This window comes from Lynx canadensis, chromosome C1 (genome assembly GCF_007474595.2).
Source record: "Lynx canadensis isolate LIC74 chromosome C1, mLynCan4.pri.v2, whole genome shotgun sequence".
Lineage (NCBI taxonomy): Eukaryota > Metazoa > Chordata > Mammalia > Carnivora > Felidae > Lynx > Lynx canadensis.
In genome coordinates this window covers 153,179,971-153,203,029 of record NC_044310.1, presented here as the reverse complement: position 1 = coordinate 153,203,029, position 23,059 = coordinate 153,179,971, and the positions used below count along the sequence as shown (strand labels likewise).

The window sequence follows — 23,059 nt, the reverse complement described above, 5'->3', positions numbered from 1 at the left end:
ATAACGGTTGGTGGAATATCAGAGCTCTGTGGCTGACTGGGAGGGGAAGGAGGATTCCAAGTGAGAGCCCCTCCTGATTTCTGCCTGCAGTTCTAATAAAACTGCTAGTGATTCCAAATACCTAAATCTTCCCCACCAGTTTATGTCTGTGTAAGCTCAGGAGTCAGTTGCTTCTTAAATGTAGATATTTTAAGTTGTTTAAAGTAAAATTTATTCCAATATTAATGTGAAAAATAACCATAACTCAAGTTCAGGAAGGTAAACTTGTGTGAAATGAGATATGACATTAACTCTTTGAGTGTGTAGGAAGCAGAAATATTACATAGCCCCTCCTTATAGCTTTATTTTTCCATGGCAGACAACACTCCCATCCCGAATTAATGAATAATATTTTGTCATATTTGCTTCATACTTTTTAAATAAATAAAACATTATAGTCCCTCCCTTTGTCCCAAAGGTAATTACATTCACAAATTGTACATGTATTTTTTATACTTTTACTGCATATATAATCATAAACAAGATATGCTATTTTCAGCTTATGTGTTTGAAAAAAATTACATAATGCTATCAGCCTATACATATTGTTCTATAGCTTTCTTTAAAAAAAAAAAAACACCTACACGTTATATTTTGAGATCGATCCATGTTAATCTATCTATTGATCTATCTATCATCATGGTATATATCATTTTATCTAGCTATGTGTATGTGTATTTCACTTTTACTGCTTTTAAAGTTTATACCAAAATGTATCCATTTCTCTACACGTTATTTTTTTTGGTTGTTTCAAAGTTTTCACTATTACAAATAATGCTGCAAAAATATTTTAATTTGTGTCCCCTTATGAGGGTTTTGTTTGTGTGTTTTATGTTGTTGTTAGATATATACCCAGGAATTGAACTGCAGGATTTTAAATGTTGTACATTTTCTTTATTACAAGGTACTGTCACAATGCTTTCATAATTGATCCTGTTGATCTATACCCCCAGCAGCAATTAATGGGTTACCTAAATCCTCACCAACACTTAGTGTTACAGACTAAATTTTTGTTTTTGCCACACTGATTGTATGAAATAGTATTTTAATAATACTGGTATGTGTCAACATTTTTCCAAATGGTTGTGTTAATTGGCAATTCAAGTTCTCTTTTTTTGGTATTTGTTCACATCTTTAGCTCATTTTACTATTTGGTTGTGTTTTTATCACATGTGAGAGGTGGTTTTTTTTTCTTTTTTCTTCTTTCTTTTTGTTAATTTTCTGGATTCTCATGCCTTTTGATATGTATTTCAAATGTCTTCCCCCAGCGTTTGGTTTCTTTTTATCCTTTGTTTATGATGTCTTTAGTACACAAAGGTATTAATTTTGATCTGGCAAAACTAATTCATCTATTCTTTTATAACTCCTGATTGTTTAACATCTTAAGGACACAAGATGTTATTTTTTATATCCTATTTTTTTCTATGTAAGTTTTAATTCTCTTGGAATTTATGTCTGAGTATGTTTTTTTGTTAAGAGTCTGATTTTATTTTTTTTATTATTGTTTAATAAGTGATGCTAATGTCCAGATATCATTTTTTGGAATAGTTTGTTTTTGATGATGTGTTTTCAATGCATATTTTACCATTTAACAAATTCACCTGTATGCACACTTCTGATTCTGGGATTCTTATTCAGTTCCATTGATCAATTTGCCCTTTTCTACCCTGTGACCTCATTATATTAATTACCATGACTTTATATAAAAATATTTATTTTTAGTTGAACAAGACCTCTTTGTTCTTTGCTTTTTCCCCCAAACACGTTTAGCTAGCTTTAGAGCTTGATTCCCATATATGAATTTAAAAATCATTTTGCCAAAGTGTATGAAAAATCCTACTGTGCTTTTGATCAGAATTGCATTGAATTTATAGATGCCCATGGCATTTTGACTATGTCTACATAATACTAATATAGGAGAATAACGAACTAGTACCTACCCTAGCCTTTAATGCTGAGCCACTAACAGCACGTATATATCACTTCCAAATGTAATGGGACTCTCAAGAGATGTGAACCTGTTTTGGAGGTACTTTAGAAAGAAGAGCAGGTGGTGTTTAAAAATGGAAAAGAATTCGGAGAGGATTCAATTTTAAAAACAGAAATAGGGAATGAGCAAAAAAATGTAACCATGGCAAGGAATGAAATGACATCTTATCAGTTATGTGGATGGGGGGAAGGGGTTATTGGGAGGAAATCACATGAGAATGCTAGTTGCAGTGTTTGACTCTTCCATATCCTGAAATTGGAAACTTTTCGAGTATGTTTCAAAGTGGTAACCCTTTCCCGCAAATAACAAATAAATTAGTTTCAAAAACCACTGCCAGGTCCAACCTCCAGAATCTGCCAGTTTAAATAGTCTGTGCCAATGCATTCTTACACACCCCACTTCCCCCTGCCAGCTTCCTTGCTGATTGGATCCTGATGGATGGTAACACTCTATTCCACAGCAGCACTTTATAAATAACATAATGCTGTGATCTACAGAACAATGGCAATTCCTATTTATGCAGCTATTGGACTGACTGGAAACAAATGATTTCCCTAATAGCAGACCTTTAGATGGATATTGGGCTCTGGAGCCATCTCCAAAAATGTATCAAGAAGGTATTAAAAAGCAAGATGTATATGTTTTTAGGAATGTGGACGTTTTAGGCACAAAACATATTTACTACTCAAATGCACTTATGCTACCATAAGTGAAAAAAAATAACTAAGTAAGAAACATTGATACCATAGGAAATGTCAAGCACGCTGCATACATTTGTTAGATAAATATTACTGTATGGCATTAACGTATGTTACTATTTTGTGTCCCTAGTGTTTCTCTATGTTATTCTCTCTGAAGATTTATATATTTTTTCATAGACTTGTTTATTAAAAAAAAAGAAAAGAAAAAAGATTCCATGAAAGGATTGATACTATCTAGGTAAGAAGTTTAAATTAATCCAAAATTTGACCAAAATACACAAATTACCAAAATTTCAAGATTGTCTATTTACAGGGATATGGGCACCACTCGACTTGATGGCATTAAATGTAAGTCAGGAATTTACACCAGCTGATAAGGATTCTGTTTTAAGAATGTCAGGTGGCTAGCTAGATTTAAAAAAAAAAAGCAAGAATGAATTCCACAAGAACTTCAAAATGGTATTGTAAGAATTGGTAATTATTACGGCTGCAAAGGGTTACATTTCGTCAAATTCTTCCATTTTACCGAAGACAACCGAATACAAGTTCTTCTCTCATTCAAATATTACATGCAATATCATTTTAATGTCATGACGCATGCCTCCCTCTCCTGTCATGTGATGATGCCTCCTTCCCGCACACATGGAAGTTCTAAGCGACAGAGCCCTCAAAATGCTTTGACTCTGTCACACTGTTTTGCTTATAGGTCTTTGTTGATTATAGGTCTTTGCACATGTTCCTTCAGCTTAAAATGCTCTCTCTTCCACCACCTGAACCACACTGATAACCTCCTATGTTTTCTTTGAGAAAAGTAAGAATTAGCAACATTTGGTGCACGCTTACTATTTGTCCAACGCTGTCCTAAACACATGGAACCACTTTGCTCATTAAACCCTCCTACTGACCTGATAAAGTATGTAGTATTATCATCCCCATGTAACAGATGGGGAAACCGAGGCACTGAAATCTTAAATAACTGAAACAAGAACACAAGAAGCAGATTAAAAGTCAGGCAATGTATCTCCAGGGAATGATATTATAATCTCTGTATTATACTGGCAACATAGATTCAGGGTACACTTCATTTACTCTTAAAACTCTATTTCTACTTTTTTTCTGAGTACCCACAGCACCACTACAAACAACACTTTCCAAAGTGAATATTAATAGATTTTGTTTTGGGTCTCCTACTGTGAGATTCTTAGTGGCACTAAATAGCATTACATAGAATTGAGAGTTTAGACCTGGAATTGGACAGACCAGGATTTGAATTGTAGGTCTGTCACTTACTCAAAATGTGACCTTGGCTAATTATTTACCTACTGGAACTCAGTTTTTCTAATCCGTAAAATGGGTATAATAACAGTTGCTTTGTCATAATGATACATTAGGAGGATTAAATATGTTAAACACATAGTTGCTCAAAATAGATGAGCTGTTATGATAATTATTAGCTGTGTCTTCTAAATTTATCACCATCATAGTGGTAGATGCATATTTGTTGCATAAATAGGGCTTTGAGGGTACAAATGAGCCAGACCGTATTCTGAATTTACCAACTAGTGACACATTTATTTTGTGAACTCCAGAGCTTAACCTTCAATACAGAGAAGTAACCCTTCTTGAGGTGTATGGGCTTTGATATCTTCAGTTTAGGGTCCTTCTTGGTAATGCATTTGTCATCATATCTCCGTTCACATATCAAGTCAGGCTACCTAGGATATTATTTAGGGCACAGAGAATAGATATGTTTTTTAATGCACCGGTATTTTCTGAACTGAAGGAAGGATGGACATCGAGAGAATTGAGTCCTTTAAATAGCTTCCTGAAGCAGAGGGAAGGAGCTATTGTAGAGTGGTGATCTGAGCCACTGAGTTGCTACATGACCTTCAAGGTATTATTCTACTTTTGCCCTAGAAAAAAGGAAAACAAAACTACAAAACTCTTGGTTCCCTTCATCCATCACCCCTAGTGGGTCTGTGTGTGTGTCTGCGTGTGCAGAGATATGGCCCACGCAGCATCTTTGTCAATAAGGTTTGGGAGAGCTGGCTTAGCACTACAGTGGGAGGTAGGAGTCATAGTTCTGAAGTTTCTGCCTTTAAAAATATGACCTTTAGAGGTCGCCTGGGTGGCTCAGTCGGTTAAGCGGCCGACTTTGGCTCAGGTCATGATCTCGCGGTCCGTGAGTTCGAGCCCCGCGTCGGGCTCTGTGCTGACAGCTCAGAGCCTAGAGCCTATTTCAGATTCTGTGGTTCCCTCTCTCTGACCCTCCCCTGTTCATGCTGTGTCTCTCCCTGTCTCAAAAATAAATAAACGTTAAAAAAATAAAAAAAATATGACCTTTAGTTATATAACTAGAACCTATGTAAACAAACATGCGAGCAAGCAAGCCAAAAAGGAATGACCTCTTCTCAACAGAATGAAGTTGTTCCCAAGGAAACCCATTACAGCTCCAGTGTCAAAGCACAAGGACTCCCCAATATTCCCAGCATCAGTGTCCCGGGGTACTTACATGTTATGCTGAGTATGATGGTGAGATCCAATACCCAGATAAGTGAGACACAGCCAGTGGAATTTTCTGAGAGTACTGGGTGAGGTCCTGTTAGTTAAGGCAAGATTTCGTCAGACAATTTTACCACGTGAGGGAGAGACACTTATAAGTGTCCAACCAATCTTTTTCCACATATCGGTCAGAATAATATTTTTTTTAATTATTTTTTTGTCAACGTTTATTTATTTTTGGGACAGAGAGAGAGCATGAACAGGGGAGGGGCAGAGAGAGAGGGAGACACAGAATCGGAAACAGGCTCCAGGCTCTGAGCCATCAGCCCAGAGCCCGACGCGGGGCTCGAACTCACAGACAATGAGATCGTGACCTGGCTGAAGTCGGACGCTTAACCGACTGCGCCACCCAGGCGCCCCCAGAATAATATTTTAAAATGACAATCGGGGTTGCAGCACATGCTGTTCTCTCTACCCAGAACACTTTTCCTCCAGATGTGTGCATGAACGCTTTCTTGTCATCTTGAAGTTGTCCTTTCAAGTAGCGTCTCAGAGAGGGCTTCCCCACCATCTTCCCTAAAACCAAACACCAAGAGGGACCTTAATCTACTTTGTGTATATGCACAGGCAGCACTCAGCTGACTGTCTAGAAGAGAGTGTGTGGGTAGGTCTCCCAGAGCACTTGTTGAATGAAGAATGAGTGAATGGAGGAGTCAACAGCGCTCCTCTAGTCTCCTGGAGATCGATTAGACCACCCAGTCACACAAATTGGAGCCCCAAACCAATAACTTCATATGTTTATGAGGATCTCTCAATTTAAGACTCACTTTTTTCTCCTTGCTATGGCAGAATAATGAGTGTTGGAAGCGTGGTAGAGAGATCAGCACTGTGTATTAAGTGCTATTGTACTACTGTGTGCTAAGTGCTATGAGGAGTACGAGTAGTATTTGGCTTTTTCTTAAAATAACTTTTAAACGTTTATTTATTATTGAGAGACAGAGCATGAGCATGGGAGCGGCAGAGACAGGAGGAGACACAGAACCTGTAGCAGGCTCCAGGCTCTGAGCTGTTAGCACAGAGCCCGACATGGGGCTCAAACTCAGAAACCGCGAGATCATGACCTGAGCCACGCTTAACTGACTGAGCCACGCAGCGCCCCTAGTTGGCTTTTTAAAATAGCACTTTGAAGGCAGTGATTCTAGGCTTTCTAATTTAACCTGTTCTGTATAAACAATGGGCTTTGTGTATATTTAGGTCTGCATGCCATTGCAAAAATCTAGAGTAGGGCTGGTAAATCTACCTGTCTGCTGTTCACTCATTGATTAAGTCAGGAAGTGTTCTTTGATCTCCAGAAAGAATTGGGCACTGTGCCTAGTGTGCTGGCACTAGGGATATTGCTTTGAATAAAAGAGACAAACTCCCAACTCTCACAAAGCTCTTATATACATGCAAGAAAGACAGCCACTAAGTAAGAACTGCAATGTCAGATTTGGAAAAGCATAATAATAGAAGGAGAGTGATGAGATGTATACCCACTGGGGGGTTGGGGCTGGCTTCCTGAAGCATGTGACATTTGACCTGAGGTCTAGAGGAATGGTGATGAGTTGCCCGCCACAGAGTTGGAAGAAGAGCGTTCCATTCAGAGAGGGGTTAGAGTAGGACTCCAGGTAGCACAGAGCTGTGTGTGAGAGACTGAGGGAAACCAGTGTGGCCGGCCCGGTGGATGAGAGTGAGGGCAGGCCACAAAGACAGATCATAGAGGGTCTGATGGGCCGTGCAAAAGAGTTTGAATTTTATTCTAAGAAAAAGCAAGGGAATCACTGAAGTGTTGTTAAGTGCAGGACTGACGGGATCTGATTTATACCTTTAAAGGGTTATTGCTAGAAAAAGAAGGGGTTGGAAGAGGACTATGAGTAAAATAAAGGACTAAATGATCTTCAAGATCATTATTAGACGTACATTTCCGCGTAAGATAACACAACCCAACTCACCAAAAATGTGCTGCGTAACTTCCGTGTGCCAGGTGCTGGGCACAAATAAAAAGGTGATGTTGAAGGATTCCTTCAGCAACGTTCCTGGGTTTTTCCAGAGAGACACAACTCCATATTTTTCAAAATTGATTTCCTCATTCATTTTCAATTTCCTCTTCTTGATTAGCTAAATCGAAAGCAAATGTTTGGGGTCCTTTTAACCTGCTCACCTCAAACCCTCTTTCTCTTTTTGAACAGGTCTGTAATTTCCCAAAGTAGCGCGTGGCTGTGGCATGTAGTACTTATCCCAAAGAAGCAGGTTCTGCTGGGGGTTCATGCTTGAGTCCATTTTTCTTATCTTTCTCAAATGGCCGAAGTTAACTGATTTGAAAGGGCCTCATTTTAAATTACATTCATTCAGTGAAAACAGAAATTAACACTTAGAGACATCTATATGCTAATGATTGTAGCTCAGGGAATTCACTTCTAACCTTTTCAAAAGGCGCTGGTAAAGAGCCATTTCACTTGAAAGCAACTTAGTAAAACTGGTAGATTAATTAAATACCATAAAATTTCTTTAAAAATCTTTATTTCATTTATCATTTATGCCATTATTTTTTCTTTTTTATGTGGGCTACCTTGACTCGGATCGTGCCTTCTAGGACATATTATTTAGCAGATTATTTGACATGAATAATGCAAAATCCAGAGCGGTAATATAATGCCATGAGTTTGGAAGAGAGTAAAAGAACAAAAGACAAAGGAAATCTGTTTATCAAGGCCACTCTTAACTCATGTTGCAGCTTTGTGTAAATGTTTTTTAAAGTTCCTTTCCTCTGTCAGTGAAGCCCTGGTGAGGACACAAGCCCAGGCTTGGTGAATGAAGTCGGGGTGCAAATTCCCATTTACCTCTTCAGCCACATGCCTTTGTACAGTGAACAAACTGCGCAGCTGTACATGAAATCCTTCAGTGGTTCTAGGTCTCCTCTCTATCTTACTAATCTGTATTTACTTATCTCTACTTCTCTTCATTCACTATTTCATAGATCATTAAATTCTGTTATCAGGGAGAAGCAAGCTTTTCCCCAGTCTACCCATGCCCTGAAGTGTCAACTCTGCTAAGGATTTTAGAGTAGGATGTATTTTGTTGAACTGTGTGAAGAAGAGATCGTAAACTTGAGCGAGGTAGCCCTTCAAGGGTATAGGTTAATTAAGTCAAAATAACTCAATGTTTTTTTCACACCCAACATACCCCTCCTATCTTTTGTATAAGCAACAACTTTTTAGGGCATGGGGTTTTATAATCGACTTGCTTCTGAATCCTGGTTCCACCAAACATTTACTGGTTGTATAACTTTGAGCCTGTTACTTAGCTACTCAAGCCCCAGTTTCCTCATCTGTGGAATGGGTACAGTAACACTTGCTGGGAGGGTTAAATGAGAAAATTCATGTAAAGTGCTTGGCAAAATGCAAGTGGAGGATAATGCTTAAGTGGTGAGGATAAATTAAAGAAAGAAACAATTGGAGGGGCGTCTGGCTGGCTCAGTATGTTGAGCTTCCAACTTTGGCCCAGGCCATGTTCTTGCGGTTCGTGAGTTCGAGCCCCACATTAGGCTTGCTGCTGTCAGCACAGAGCCTGCTTCAGATCCTCTGTCCCCCTCTCTCTGCCCCTCTGTCCCCCTCTCTACTGCCCCTTACAGTATCTCAAAAATAAATAAAACACAAAAAAGGAAAGAAAATTAAAAAGAAATGAACAGTTGGAAAGATTGCTGCCTTCAGAAGCTGCATTTCCCAAATTAAGCTGAAATAAGGGACCTCAGATACCTAAACTGGTGATATTACATGACCCTTACACTCAAGATTCTTTAGTCATGTTTCCTTCATACATTTCTTCTTGACTCATGTATTCAAAAGTGGCATTCTATAATCATTAAAGGGAATCATATCAATAAATTTGTCCATGGTAGATTTATTTTTATTACCCCTCCTTTTTTTTTTTTTTAAATTTTTTTTTTCAACGTTTATTTATTTTTGGGACAGAGAGAGACAGAGCATGAACGGGGGAGGGGCAGAGAGAGAGGGAGACACAGAATCGGAAACAGGCTCCAGGCTCTGAGCCATCCGCCCAGAGCCTGACGCGGGGCTCGAACTCACGGACCGCGAGATCGTGACCTGGCTGAAGTCGGACGCTTAACCGACTGCGCCACCCAGGCGCCCCATTACCCCTCCTTTTTAACAACTGTAAAATTAGATGCATTTTGAGATTTGTTTACACTCATAAAACCTTCATCACAATCAGAATAATAAGCATATCCATCACCCCCGAAAGTTTCCTTGTGCCCTTTTGTATTCCCTTCCATTACCTTCCCACCCTCTACCCCCACCAAACTTCCTCCCCATCCCCAACAGCCACTGATCTGCTGTTTGTCACTACAGATTAATTTGCATTTTCTAGGATCTTATATAAATGGAATCATACAATAGGTACTCTTTCTTTTTTGGTGTTGTTTTGATCTGGTTTCTTTCACTCAACATAAGTATTTTAAGTCTTATTTCAACAGAAGCATTTTGACCCCAATGAAGATATTTTTCTCCCCAGACAGCATCTACCTTATTGTATACATCAGTAATGTATTCTTTTTTCTTGCTGAGTAATATTCTTTTTTACAGATATAACACAATTTTTTTTAAATCAATTCACCTGTCGATGAACACTTGGATTGTTTCCAGTTTGGGCTATTACAAAGACCTTTGTTATGACCAATAAAAAATATAAGTCTTTGTACGGACATATGCTTTCATTTCTCTTGGGGGAAATATCGAGGAGTACAATGGCTAGATCTTATGGTAAAGGTATGTTCAACTTTTAAGCTAATTACCAAATTGTTTCCTTAGAGGTTGTGCCATTTCATATTATCTTTATCAGTATTTGAGAGTTCTAGTTGCTCTATATTTTTACTAGCACTGGGTATGGTCAATGTTTTTTCATTTCAGCCATTTGAAGAGTGATATAGTGGTACCTCATTCTGATTTCAATTTCTCTAATGATTGTCATGTGTTTCTCTGACATCCTTAATAATCTCTTTGATGAAGTGGCGATGTAAATATTTTGCTCCCCTTTTTATATTGAACTGTTTTCTTGCTATTGAATCTTGAGAGTGATTTAGATATTTTGAAACAAATCCTGTATCAGAAATGTGCCTTGTAAATATTTTTTCCCTGTCTGTGGTTGTCTTTTCATTCCCTTTATAGCGTCTTAAAGGGAAGCTCTTAATTTTAATGAAGTCCAATTTATCAATTTTATCTTTTGTGGATCTTTGCCTAACTCAAGTTTTCAAACTGTTCCCTGTGTTTCTGTCTAGAAATTTTATAGGTTTAGGTTCCACCCTTTGGTCTATGATCTGTTTTGCCTAAAAATTTTTATGTGGTGAAAGATTGAGATCAACGTTCATCTTTTGGGATATGAATATTTGGTTGCCCCAGTACCATCTGCTGAAAACACTCCTTTTTTCTGCACTGAATTGCCTTTGCACCTTTGCCAGAAATCAATTGATCATATATGTATGGGTTTATTTCTGGACTCTCCATTCTGCTCCATTGATCCATTTATCTGCTTTTAAGACAATGGCATATTTCATAATCTTTTAATCTCTACGCAGTTTGCTGAGCTCCATGCCGTCAGTGTCTCCTCCTTCCATGTGGTTCAACTGGACAACTCAGTTTAGTTTTCTTTTAGTGAAATATAGCCAAAATGAATTTCACCAATGACCTGAAATGAGTCTAAAGCCCCTCTCTACCCTTTGCTAATGTTGTGTCCCAGTTTACATTTTTTTTGGGGGGGAGGGATGTGTGTGCCGAAAATACATTGACAAGCTTTTCTATTTCATACAAACCTATAGAAATTAGTATAAATCATCAAATTGCTCATGGTGGGGTGAGGAGTGGCAGCAGAAAAATGAAATGAAGAACCCAAAACAAACACCAAACCCTCTCTAAAGAATTCCTGTTAACGACTGTGTCCATTCCTAAATTATATCTAACTTTTCTCTGCTCTCTGTTGTATACACAGAGGGAGAATGTTCACTTTTTTTTTCTTTCTTTCTTTCTTTCTTTCTTGCTTTCTTTTTTTTTTTTTTTTCACTTTAGACTGACATTAGGGGTTCTCGAAAGCAGAGGCAGGCCAGAAATCCCAGGGCAAGATCCAGTTGAGCCAGCTTGAGAACAGGGCTTTCTCAGGTAGGATTCCACTTGTAAATCCCAGCTGTCAAACTGTGACGAACAGAGCCTCAGAAGAGGGAAAAGCCAAGACTAAGCAAGGAGTGAGGAGAGCACGTGTGCTGCAAACAGGGAGACAAGAAAGGTGGTTATCAGCCTTTTCATAGGTCCAAGCTGATTGGCGAGCTCCTTGTTGATGCTAATGAAGCTATTTTTACACTGATAGCTACATTACTCCCAGCAATTGTCATGGTTACACGGACAAAAGAGAAGGCGAATGGTAAACTTTCTGAATAAAGGAGATATTAAACTGGAATCACTGAATCATTTATCCTAACAACAAAAATAAGTCCTTTCTAAGATAGTTAATGAACTCTGTTTTACCCTGAGGCTATAATCCTCCACTAACATCAGTCTCCTCATCTGTTAAAATGATGGGGGTTGGACTGGATGATCTCTGAGGTCCCTGCCATCCCTGAAAATTCTATGATTCTAGGATTATTTAATCTATTTGTTTCTCAGTGACTGGCGGTTTTGCATTTACTATATGTTGAAACAAGGGGGACTTTTAACTTGGAAATTTTGAAATGTTATTTGTCTCACAAGCTGGATTTCAAAAGACAGAGTTTGAACTAAAGGCATTGATCGCTAATATATTTTGGACCATATACAGTAACCTGCCCATTTAATGACACACCGTGTGGGGGTTGGCAGGAAAGCAGTAAAAAAAAAAAAAAATCCTGCTGCTCTGTGCAATTTCAAATCCGTGATAAGTTCGTTCTTCTCTGAAGGAGAACAACCTGATATCTGTGCTAACTCCAATCCCCTTTCAAAATGGTTCTCAAACACAGTTTGGCAGAAGGCATCAGCTAACTGTGGTAGATGTGTTCTCACTTACCGCTTGTCAAAGCTGGGCCTGATCAAACCGGGATGCTCATCTCCTGGCATTAAAAGAATGCATCAGAATTCTCAGACAGGAATCTGTAAGCGGATGATAAAGTTGTGATATATCTGGGCCCACAATGGATAGGACCTTACTTAATTCTATAGCTTTTTCATAATATAGAATCTACAGAGAATGCCTGAACCAACTACCTGAATGTGTTAGCTCATTAATCCCCATTTTCCATTCAGAAAATTACCTAAATGTCTTCTAGTCTACATGCCTACTGTTTCAGGAAAAAGGTCCCCAAATTACAGTTTATGTAGACTGCGTTAGCCTTAGCATAGAGAAACTTGTGTAGCCTGGTTCTCAAGGAACTTACAGTCTACTTGACAGAGAAGATGGGATTAGGAAATATTTGTATGTTAGATGCATACTGTACTAGGCACTGGGCATAACTCTTATTGTGAGAAAGAGTCTATGATTTCTGTTCTATGGATTAAAACACTGAGTCTCAAGGCATTAAAAAAAAGATACCACTGTTGCATATCTAGTAAAGCTCCTATCAGAGGTTTGAATCCTGGTTCATCTGACACAAGGTCTGTCCTATTTTCTCAGCACCAAGGATGGCAAATAGGTTTCATCTCACCTGCTGATGCTGAGGAATTGACGGAGCTAACTGGAGTGTTAAGAGAGTTTCTGGGGCGCCTGGGTGGCTCAGTAGGTTGAGCGTGCGACTTCAGCTCAGGTCATGATCTTTCGGTCTGTGGGTTCAAGCCCCTCGTCGGGCTCTGTGCTGACAGCTTAGAGCCTGCTTCAGATTCTGTCTCCCTCTCTCTTTGCCCCTCCCCCGCTCACGCTCTGTCTCTCTCTCTCTCTCTGTCAAAAATAAATACACATTTAAAAAAACTTAAAAAAGGAGAGAGTTTCTGAGACAGGACATATCGGATCAGAGGAATAGAGTGCCTTGGTTTTTTTGTGATGCACCATACGTTCTCGAAATTTCCCATATTTGCCCCAGCACCTGCTGGCACACACCTAAGTTAATGGAGGAGTGAGAAGAAAGGAAAACTCAGCTGAGTCTGCGTGTTCAGGGAAAGTTTCTTAGAAATCTGGGAGACAAGCCAGCCCTGATAGATGGGTAGAATTTGGACAAGTGGCCGGAAAGCAAATCAGTACTCCAAAAAAGAGTTTGAGATGAGAAGCAACGAGAGAGCAGGCCTTTAAGGCAACGATGGGGGTAATTTTTAGGAGACTGAGACCCTTGCCTTCACGCCTGCGTTAACCATGGGGCGATGGAACACAAGCAGATCGTTTAAACTGGTTCAAAGGCTTCTCGCATTTACCCTGCTCGAACAATCTCTCTGTGTTTCATTAGTTGCCAATAAGTTACCTCTTTGTTTCTGTGTTTGGTTTTATGGATTCTATTGTTGGCATGATGAGAGCACAGGGAAGCCATGTAATGACAGGGGGAAGCACTGGCTGGGGGAAAGAAAAAACACTTTGAAGCCGTGGGGCTCCCAGGCTACGTCTGGGCACAATGCCAGCTTTTCTGTAGCTGAAGAACTTGCCGTGGAAACAGCTGGCAATGGCTACAATTCACCTGTAATAAAGACAAGCGATACCGACCACTCAGCACACTAATCAATGATTTAATAATTGTGTCAATGAAACAGATGATTTGATGGGCTCCGGGGGATTCAAGCCCCCTCTGCAGCTACATGCTGCCTTCGAGAATGGCCTAGTCTTCCTCAACAGATTTCCACGCTTCCCTCCAGCACTCTTATTTTAAGACTCTTCTGGTTACAACTTTTATACCAGAATATATTGGAACATCATCTACTCCTCAGACTGGTGTTTATTGACATTTATGGAAGTGTCAGGAAAGTCCACTGAGCAAATAGAGCCTTTCCCCACTCTGTCTATCTAGGTTTGTAGAATCTGTCCCTAGTGGCAGTACTGTCCCCTTCGGGGTCGTAGAACATCTCTTCCAACGAGCTGCTGCTTCTCAGGATGCATCGCAGCTCGGTCTGACTGAGGGGGGGGGGTGCCAGAAAGAATATGTGTTAGGTTCCATTGCATTTTGGATTTTCTCTACCTCCTCCCTTTTACTCTGTGACATTATGAGGTGTTTCAAACCTGGCTGAGGTGTTATCCAATCATAAGTACAGTTTCCTAGGATCTGGGTGACCCTTTCCTCCCTACTTAACAGTCGTTAAATGAACATATGCCATGAAACGAAAGGGCGCGGATTTTTGGCTTGTCCTGGAAAGCACAGTGGACTGGAGTGCGTGGGGCAGTGTGGGATGGCTGGTGGTCACAGCCGCTCTTATGAGCACGTTGCTGCCGGTCCCCCCTCGTGGGGTTGTCATAGTGTTTTTCCACCTTCCCTTCTTAATCTCACAGAAAATTATTTAACTGACTATCATCTAAGCTCTTACATGTTAGTTACACCGAGTAGACTTTAGGAAACTGAGCATCAATGATACTGAGTCAGTTAGAATTAGGTCTTCCCTGGTGGTGAATCTATCATGACATTGACTTTTATGAGGAGAAAAAAAAGGAAAAAAGGGACGGGGGTTACACCATTGTGTAAGCAGCTTTTGTAACTTGTTGGTAGGTATGACATATCTCAGACCTAAGGTAAGTTTTCAAAAACCCAGGACCTTCCCCCCACCAGTAAGGTAAACAGGCTTAAAATTTTATAAGGGATCTGCTCTGGGTCCCCTTCTAAAAGCCAGGTTCCAGTTATTTGTTAAGCGTGCCAAACTCCTGCAGTGCTGGGATCAGACTCCCTGGCCCCGATTGTTGGTGATTCCCTTTACAATTTGAGCATTTTTTGTCTGTTATTTTGAACTGTGGACCCGAGTGCCCATTTGGAGGCAAACAGAAAAGTCCCACTCAACATTCTGATATGTATAATGGCCCCGGGCAAGTTTTCCATATCTGGAAATACATTTGTGTTGTATTATTTTAAAAACACTCCTCTACTGTCACTCTCCTTATCCCTGGCTTACCCTGAGCTCCATTAATTAAGGGCCTAATCTGTGCGAATATTGTGGCCCTTTTAAGAGTATATGCATTTTAATGGGTTTGCTTAAGGCCTGAAAAAGATTCAAGACACAAAGGACTGAGTCGATAATGGTGGGATTTCAGGCAGTATGACAAGCATTGAGGGATATACTTTTGGCCAGAGGCCCTGCCTGACTCCATTCAAATTTCACAAAATAGACAGTTGTCTCTCCATAAGCAAATGAACAATATCCTTTTCTTCCCTTTTCCCTTCATAATTTTGACATAAGCTATGCAGTGGAAAGCAGGTACTGGCTGGTAGTATCCATTATGCATGGGGGCCAATTCTATTAAGGATCTAGGAAATCCCTCCCTTGGTGGCATATTTAGAAAGTACTATTGGCATCCCGTCCCTCTGTGTTACCAGTGAATGACATGTCAATGTCTTGATGCCTGATCTTAATTATTCACTCTCTGCCATTTCCACAGACCCGAGACGGCTTTCGTCAGTGCTGACACACGGAATATAGCAAGGAGCATTAGTGGAGTCCAAATATGACTGTAAGAACAGTGAAGAGAAATTATATGCATCTATATGTATCCGTATATAAATATATATATATTATACATACATGTATATGTATATAAACACATACTTATATGCATGTGTGCATATGTCTATAGATAGATATAGATGTATCTATAGCCACAAAAGATATAAAAGTTGATCCACAAAACTAATTTAGTGGCTTCCAGCATGTATGGCGAAAGAACCATCTCACTCATACATGTAAGAAACCACAGTGACTTCTCTCTCCTGACCATTCTGCAAGGAGCTCATGGGAGTATTCAAATGTTATATATTAATATTCATTCAATGTTTCCTATTATATAATTTGTACAATGTTCCTTTGAGGATAAAATGAGACAGTAGATGCGAAAATACTTTGAAGATTATAAATTGTAAACTAAAAAAAATATATTTCATCATAATTATGACTATGTTTATTTTCACGTTATCTATTTGGTTTCAAGTTTTGGATTACAACTTCCTTTGTGGCACAGCTGACGTTAGTTGATTTTCCTTGTGAGTGCCAGAATGGCACAATCATCAAAAAGGTACAAACACAGCAAGGCAGAAGGAACAACGAATGCCAAGAAGATGGAGTTTTATTCCCAGCTTGCTGATAACAAATCTTATGCCTTGGGCAAATCATTTAATCTCACCAAGTCTTTCTACCCTTATCTTTAAAATAAAGGGGTGGCTCAGCCAATATTCCATCCAGATCCAATTTTCAGGGATCCTTGGGTAACCCTTTAAAAAAAAAAAAAAAAACATATGAAACCTCTCATCAGGGAAAGTTACAACGTCTTTCCTTCCACCACAAAAATTAGCTTTGGTCCAGGTTCCATAACGTGTTAGGTCGTAAGAATTTGGCAAAAACTGAAATATATTCCAGAAATTGTTTTAATGCCAACAGGCTGTTATCAGCTATATTGCTGCCAGGACATTATAATGTGTGAGATGAACCATTGAAAAAAAAAGATAAGAGCACAAACAAAAACAAAAGTGTGGGTGAAATCTTCGAATTTTTGGCATCAGTCTGATTTGTCTGGTTACAAAGTAGTCAATGAGAATCTCTTTCTTTCTTTTACTTTTTGCATTCCTTTCCTTCTTCCTTCAAGAGCCCTGTTCCATATAGAAAAACAGGCTCAATAGAATCAATGTTCGAAGCTAATTTGGATGGTCTAAGCCATTTCAACTGGTAGTCAATAACCTTGTGGGACCCCTTCTTAGGCATCCTCACCTTCCGTAGAAGATAAAGGGATGAGATAGAAAGAAACTACAGCGGGAAATGCATTTTCAGTGGTCCCCTGGTAGAAAGCCACGGCATTCCTCCATTACGTGCCCACATCATGCACCCAAACTGTGCCAGTGTTTGATTTTCCCCTGCGACGATGATATTCCATCAACAGTTTGCAATCTTTGTAATTTCTCCACTTTAAAACTGCCTTGATAAATTAACTGGGTTAAACTCGTTGTAGATTTAAACCTCTCTGAAGGTCTTAATAGGGCAGTGTCGTATGGACTGCAATCTGAAGAAAGTGAGCAAGGTCCCGTTCCCATCTCTGTTGGCGCAAAGTAATTCAGGCTGAAGGAGGAGTAACTGCAGGGCATTTCTTGAGGCTGGAGAGTGCCTGGTTGGAGAAAGAGCAAGAATGCCAAAACGCCTGGTGACAGCCAGGGAGCGGAGGGTTGTGGAAGATGAGATGAAAGTTGAGGAGAGGCAGGCAGACGCTGTAGGATTTGGTAGGCCATTGTAATGAAATCAGGAATCATTGGAGGGTGTGGGCAGACAAACGACTTGAACCAAATGACGTTGAACAGAATATCTCTGGTGGTAAACAGAGCTGCCGGGGGCAAATAGAATAATCTAGGGCATAGGTGATGGCATCTTGGAACAGGTGGTAGTGGTGGAGACAGTGAGCGATGGTCTGGATCTGTTCCGACAGAAGAGCTGACACATTCTGTTGATGGATCAAATAAGGAGTGTGAGAGAAAGAGAGAAGCCCAGGATGATTCCGAGGTGATGCCTGAGAAACTGACACTAAGGAATCACTGGCAACTGAGATGAAGTTTGTGGACTTAAGTCTTTGATGCCCATATGAGGAAGAAATTTCTGTAGACCTTTAATCAGTACACTAGTATTGGGTAGCTACTTTCATTCATATTTAAATTTAAGAGCCAGGGTGGCTCAGTCAGTTAAGCGTCTGACTTTGGCCAGGTTATGATCTCACGGTTTGTGAGTTCAAGCCCTGCGTCGGGCTCTCTCTGCTGTCGGTGCAGAGCCCACATTGGAAACTCTGTACCTCTGTCTCTGCTCCTCCCCTCTCTCAAAAATTAATAAACAATAAATAAATAAATAAATAAATAAATAAATAAATTTAAGAAAGAACTTTAGGAAATGGAAAAAAAATCCAGGAGTAGTGCATTCTCTTGGTTTCATCTACTCATTCATTTGGTTAGTTAATTAATATGTCCTGTAATCTCTCACACATTAAAAGGTACAAAGTGCTGTGAAGGATAGAAAAATGTTTACATGTGAATTATATTACCAGAATGCATATAACCTAATAGAGGGTGAAAGTATGTGTCATTAACACAAATAAGGTACCACGGTGCTTGGGCATACCAAAGCGATTATGAGGTGTTCTCACATGAGACAGCCTTAAAAATTGGTTGGCTCTTTACATTCCAAAAGGGAAGTCATTACACCACCAAAGCCAGAAAGACTATGGAAGAGGAAAGGAATTGTCTTATTAGACCTTGTGAGTTTACTGTGGGTAATCTGGAAAACCAATCTTGACCAGTCTTTCTCAAGAAGTTTTGAGAATTAAGCTCTAATGCTCATTGTATGTAATTAATTTGCTTATCTCACATGCATCTAGGATGCACCTAGCCATGTAACATTGGTGGGAGAATTGAGAAAATTGTTCTGTGGTTGAAAAAGACTGAATTGTAAATTCAGGATTACAGTTAATTAGTGTTAGATATCTCAGCTTCTGATCAAATTCTCATATCTAACCCAGAAAGCAAATAAGATGAGTGGTATACCTGATGTCTGCTGAGCTGGACGTCACGTAAAAGGCTATGCAGGTAAGTGAAAATAGCAAAAGAAATAAAAGAAATTGCTCTTACCCTTGAGGCTCATGTAATCTAATTGGGAAGACAAACACAAGGACAAGTACATGAGAACAGTTTTACGGCAGAGTCTAAATATTGACCAGTGACATCATAGTCATGAGTGTGGACAAAGGGTAGGGTGGTAATTTGTGTTAAGGAATAATCAAGGTTGGCTGGGTTGAAGCAGAGAGGACATCCTTGAGGGTCTGAATCTTAAGAAAATATTGGCAAGTCATCGATCAGTCAATTTAAAAAAAAAAACACAAAACCTGACATTTGGGCATGGATTTTATGAGCTAAGCAATGGACACTGTATAGGAATGCTGATATTCAGATGGCTTTCCTTAATTTTAAGAATAAATCTTCATGTACACAAATCTTTGCTGCTCTCACATTTGTGCTTCTCAAGCCTGATGGATTCTCCTCTCCTGAAGACTGACACCTGTCTAATGCTTGAGTTGTGAACAACGTCCCCTCTGATGGGCTCTTCTGTTGACAGTTATAAGATTTCCTTGTGGTGATCACTGAGGGCTGCCTTCTCAAAATGAGCACTCTACTATGATGAAAACGTGGAAAGAGATGCAAGTCCCATAAAAAAGGCAAATCTCTCACCTCACACATCCTCCGGTGTGTAGATAACTGACTGATAAAGCCTTCTCTCTTAGGATGTAGGACTTGGTCAAGTCCCACTTGGTGGGGTACCACTGTTTGGACTCAGCAGGGTGCATCATCCACGGAGCACTCCGTGCCAGTCTAGAAATACCCTGAACACATTGGAGAGAGAGCAGGAAATCTCAGTGCATTTTCCCAGTACCCCATCTGTGTGGCATGTCGCCGAAACCCACAACTTGTAATGGTAACGTGTTGAGGTGAGAGGCGAGAGGGCAGGCGCTGTCGCAGGTGGAGAAGGAAAGGTTGTTAGGCTTTCTGAAGGCATGTCGAGGGAGGCTGCAGTAACGTGACAGTGCCCCGTGCTACCTGAGCACAGCACGCTGAAATCTCACATAAGTGATGCAGAGCATTTAATGAGTCGGGACTGAAAACTTTAATTAGCTTGTAGGGCTTTTTATTATTTTATTTTTTGTTCATTATATTTTCTGCTCAGTCTCTGTGGATGTTCTGCATTTTCATCATCAAATGACTGGCTGGCTATTTTTGTCAAACAAGAAGCCTGAAACCATCAAGTCTGAGTGCGGAGACGGTCTGCCCGCTCTGTCAACAGGATGAAAGTGAGTCTCGGGCTTTTTTAATTACAAGGATAACATGTTCGCTCATCTAATAATGAAGATGGTTAGCAATTTTAAATTTTAATAATCAATTACTGAAAGTAATTCTCCATTAAACCACAAGAGAGCCATTAAATCTCAAAAGATGGAACATGCTGTATGTAACAGTAGCAAATTTTCTATTTTTAAATATCATTAGGGAATATCTGATTGTTTCATTTCTCTGCATTTCTTTTACCTTTTTCCTCATGCAGACCATCTCATTTTCCGCAGGAAGACAGCACATGATCTTATAAATAATAAAAGAAAACCCTTGCAAGACTTGATCCAGGGGTGTGAAAGATGTGCTAAGAATGTAATTTATTTCAGTCTGGGATATTTTGACTGAATAATAAGGAAGGTGACTAATTAATATTATACTGCGCTGTGGGCAAGGCATGGCTAATCCATGCTGCCTCCACCTCTGGAGACCTGCATTCAAGCCTTAGAGGAGTCACAGCTGCAGAACACGGGTTGGGGGATGGGAGGAGAAGGTGTCAGATGTCTTTCCCTGGCTGTGGAGACCCCTGTCCATATTCTAAAACCACCCTGAACATCAGCCTCTGCTCCGAGGAGACAAGGGAAAAGACAGATGATTGCTACTTGGCTGTGGCAATTTGGCCGACTTATATGTCAGGGGGAGATAGCTCTGTGACAGCCTGAGCTGTCCCAGCCCCAGCCTGGTTTAGCCAGCACACTTTCATCCCACTTAAACACTTGGAGATAGATGGAGTAAAAGAAAAGGGGTGAGTGTGTGTGTGTGCGCACGTGTGCTCAGGTAAGATACTAGATAGGGGTGGGAGCACAATAACGAGATGGCCAGAAAATAGTGATAGAATCAAATCAGCCCAAGTCTCCATCAAAGCAGCTGACTCCATATCTGCAGTATCTGAAGCTTAAAGAGCAGAAGGACACAGTGCTTTATTTCTAAGGCATTTGATTAGCCTTCAGTTAGTGGGAAGACCACTTAGAATCTAAACAGTAAATAGTGCACTCAGCATTATAGTGCTGGTCCCCCAAACACCATGTGGTATGTGGAAGGCAGGGAAGCCCGCTGACCTGAACACCAGGAACCACATGGCTGGAGGTGGGCTTCTCATCGTCCTGCTTGTGTTTCTGTTGGGAACTGTCCCTGTGTTTCTGAACTGTGCTGGCCTTTCCAGGGAGCAGTCCCGGGCTCCCCCAGGAAGGGATAAAGCAGAAATTCTGCCAAGCCAAGCAGGTTGGGGGGTGGATAAGGGGGATTTCGTGCCATGGATAATTAAGATGCAGTTCTTTTGTACTTCTTCACTGAAAATGTCAAGTTTCTGGATATTGTGGGGTTTCTGTTTCTGTCTCATTCTGCTACTTGGACTTTAATCATCCTTAGAGCCATGAGCAGGGAGAAGCTGACTTGGTGGATATAATGGAATGTTGGTTCTCAACCTCAGGAGTTCCCCAGGTGAAATTCAGAGCTGGCCCCTGAAATTCGGAACGTGGAGAGCAAGGCAAGGACGAAGACAGAGGCAGGCCTCTCTGGATTGATAGGTGGCAGTTTTAAGAAGTAAGGGAACTTCCATTTGATGCTTGCCTTGGGCTGTGCAAAATGAGATCTTTGTACCCACCTTGCAGAATCATAATTTATTTTTATAGAGGCCTTAATGGGATTCAGTCATGTACACAGTCCAGATGGTCTCAATAACACATTACTCTCAAGGCTGCATCCTTGTAGTGACTCCTAGTGTGGGAACAGTGGGTGGAACATACCTTCCAAGGAAAGGGGAGGGGGGGGAGCCTCTGCTCTTATTGCCTGGATCCAGGTCAAACGTCAGCCAGGGGTCATGCCTTCTCAATGACCTCCTCCAACAGGAAAATGTGATCCACATTGGACAATTTTGGTCTTTGTTAGCACATCTGAGAAGTGACTTAGAGAAACAGATAAGAAACTGTTAATGTTTAGGTTCTGATGTGAACCCCAATTATCTAGCTATGGTGATACAGCCATGTTCTGCCTATCCACTATTGGTATGTGTAATGGGGCATGAAAGTGGTGATATATTATTTAACTTTGGAACATGCTTACTCTCCTGGATCACCAATCATGGGTTATTATGAATGAACTACCATGAACTTTTATGATTATAGGAGTGGCTACATCTTATATTTCCTCAGAAAAACAGCACTATTTAATGACTATGGCATCCTATGGAGACCTTCAACCTTTAGTCATAGAGTTAAGAGCTCTTGGTTTCACAGCTCCAAAAGCCCTCTTTGAAATGATCTCTATATAAACTGGGGCAGAAAGACCCCTCACCTTTGCATGACATAGGCAGAATTTGAGAACCAGAAATCCTATTGGCAGTCACATTTGTATATTCTGTGGAATGAAATCCACTTTAGTGGGCAGTTCTGTTTGATATCTTCGTCCATTCTTACATGTTCTTCTGTATCTCATTTTCTGCAGAAACAAATCTGGTCCTTCAAAAGGGCATATAATAGGAAGCATTGTTTCTTTTATTTCAAATCTATTTTTAGAGACAAATTACAGCTCCTGATACTGTGGTTTAGTGAAGCTGCTATTTTGGGGGCATGTGTGTTACTTCTGTAATGGGTGTGAAAATACAGTGACCCAGGGCATGGAGAATCTAGCTTCTTGCTGCTTGCTAGCTTTGTTTGGGCTGTTTCAGATTGGTCTCTGGGGTGCATGAAGGTAAGTGAGCAACATACATTGGGTCTTCAGCAATTTGGTTTGGAGGTCAGACTGCAGATTCCCTCCCCTAGGAATCTTTACTACTTCAGAGTGGGAGAGAGTCAACTC

The 23,059-nt window shown here is 40.2% G+C and overlaps 1 non-coding gene across 1 annotated transcript; it reads right to left on the bottom strand.

Moving 5' to 3' along the window:
- Positions 1–22,397: 22,397 nt before the first annotated feature.
- On the bottom strand, positions 22,398–22,524 carry LOC115522645. Its single transcript, XR_003971531.1, has one exon. It is a non-coding gene; the product is annotated as a small nucleolar RNA SNORA25 (small nucleolar RNA).
- Positions 22,525–23,059: the final 535 nt, after the last annotated feature.